Source organism: Python bivittatus, unplaced genomic scaffold (genome assembly GCF_059951505.1).
Source record: "Python bivittatus isolate LINGU-HERP-01145 unplaced genomic scaffold, Pbiv_v1 ctg000310_np1212, whole genome shotgun sequence".
Classification (NCBI taxonomy): domain Eukaryota; kingdom Metazoa; phylum Chordata; class Lepidosauria; order Squamata; family Pythonidae; genus Python; species Python bivittatus.
The window spans coordinates 12047161-12049576 of NW_028277054.1; the positions used below are offsets into that span (position 1 = coordinate 12047161).

The window sequence follows — 2416 nt, forward strand, 5'->3', positions numbered from 1 at the left end:
CATTGGTCTAGTTCAGTGTTTCTCAACCTTGACAACTTTAAGATGTGTGGACTTCAACTCCCAGAATTCCCCAGCCAGCAATTCTGGGAGTTGAAGTCCGCACGTCTTAAAATTGCCAAGGTTGAGAAACACTGGTCTAGTTCTAAAGGAAGTCAGCATCACATATGGTTGCCTGAGCATATCCCCCAGTGAATATAGCGGATGTTTCCAAGTCAACATGAATCACAACTGCACCTATGAAAAGTGACTATTTGGAGAGATTTACATAGGAGACACATTTTTGAGCAATGGATACTGTTTTTTGCTGGGTAGGGTCCGTGTTATCCACATCAGAGCCTTCTTGATGGTGGCACCATAGCTGGAACTACTTCCTTCATAGGCAAGTCAGACATCTTTAAAGGTGTCCTTAAACCGACCTCTGTAGTCCTTGGTATTTTGTTCTGTCTGGCTTTATTGTTTATATTTTACATTATGGCTGCAAATGCCTGTGCTGTTTAGCTGAAGATGCAACGACAGTAACCACAATACCAGCAACAGTAACATTATTATTGTTATTATTTCCCGTGGTTGCCTCTGGTTAAAAAGACTTGCCCATTTTTTCAAGACCTGAAAAGCAGATGCAAAACTGAGATCAGCATAGATTTCAAAGGCAGCAATTCCTCTTCAGAGTTCATCAGAAAGCTTATTCACAATCTCCAGCCTAAATTATCTGAAGTTTACAAAATTAAAGTTTAACCAAGGAAAGGACGCTCTGGTGCTTTTGGATAAAGGAATACGTGGGAGGCACCTATTAATAGTTATCTGTGCAGTGAAAGGTCTGAGTCAGTCTAAATGTTTAGAGCAGGTTTATGATTCTTTAAAATCAAACATCCTGATATGAATCTGTACAACCTCAGGTCTCTTGGGTAGGGAGTTTTGGCTGTAGAAAATTAACTCAGTCTTGCTAATAGATCTGCAACGTAAAATCTTCCTAATCAGACAGATAAAAATGCTGGGATGCTATTTTAACCAATTTCTTTTAATGCTTTGAATGGAAAAATATTGATCTATCCAATCATTTCAGATACTAAAACAGTGTTTTCCAACCTTGACAATTTTAGGACATGTGGACTTCAGCTCCCAGAATTCCCTAGCCAGCCATGCTAGCTGGAGAATTCTGGGAGTTGAAGTCCACATGTCTTAAAGTTGCCAAGGTTGGGAAACACTGTACTAAGGCCATACTTTGGGTGAGTCTCTGTACTAGTATAAGATCTGGGGATATTGTCCCTTTAAAAAGTTCTTAGTGGTTTATCTATATAACTATCTTTCCTCTCTTGTAGCCACTCTAATCTGGCAAACTAGAGTAGATACAATCAATATCCAGAATCAAAGTCCAGTAGCAAGACTAAGGGTAATCAAATACAATAAAGAGCAATAAAATTTAGTATGATACCGTATTGATACTGAGATTTGCTAGCTGCAAGATGTCTTTCTAAGAATTACAAATGATTCAAGATTACCAATCACACAAAAGTATCGTGCCGAGAGAATAGCAGCAGCTGGAGGAGGAACTTGGCAACATCTGTTGGCTATCGCTGATACTGTTTTTTTGATCTTGGCAAAATACTTTGCCACCATGATTTCCTGTGTCAAGGAGTTCCAAAGTTCCTCAGACTAAATACAGACGTTGCTTCTGACTGGTATCATGATTCATCTGAAGCTCCCAGCCTACAATTTGAGAAACACCAAGATAGAGATGATATTATTATAAATTATTATTAATACTAATGAAATTTCAACATTTTGGCAAAGCAAGAGCCCATTGGAATAAAAATAACCTCACCAACCAGGAGAAAACAGTTGGAGAACAGAACCACTAATGCTGTTTTTGGTGGAGGGCAGGAGTTATATCAACAGATTTTAAAAAGAGAAAGAATCAATTTTGCTTCTGAGCTTCTCTTAAAAGGACTTTGTAGCCTATCCAGCTAGCTTTCATGTAGATAAGAGTTCCAAAGTCTGTAACTACTGGAAAAGGCCTGGCTTTGTCTAATTCTCCCTGTCATGTAAGCAGGGGTGTCTGCAGGGTGTGGTCAGAAAAGTCATAATGACTGCCACAACAGTGTGATCTAAGTGCCACCTGCTTTTAAAGTCCATCGCACATCACAGCTGCCATCTTGACATTTTTGACCTCATCTTGCAGACACCCCTGCCGGTGGGCCTCTTCTATGAATGAACAGCAACTGTTGTCTTCCAAAAGTTGAGGATAAATTATACAATCTCACTCAACTGTTGAGCCACAGTCACTTTTAGGAAAATGCTCCAGCTGGAGCTGCGGGGATTCCCATGGCCTGTTTTAATAGGATATCAGAATTGGCCGGGGACATTCCCGGAAAGGCCAATATTCCTTAGGGAAGGAACTGGGGAAGAGGATTACAGC

General features: G+C 40.0%; 1 long non-coding RNA gene across 1 annotated transcript; it reads right to left on the minus strand.

Moving 5' to 3' along the window:
- Positions 1-272: 272 nt before the first annotated feature.
- On the minus strand, positions 273-2152 carry LOC112540371 (uncharacterized). Its single transcript, XR_003084463.2, has 3 exons — positions 1823-2152; positions 1500-1707; positions 273-606 (listed from the first exon to the last, which is right to left on the minus strand). It is a non-coding gene; the product is annotated as an uncharacterized LOC112540371 (long non-coding RNA).
- Between the last annotated feature and the right edge of the window lie 264 nt (positions 2153-2416).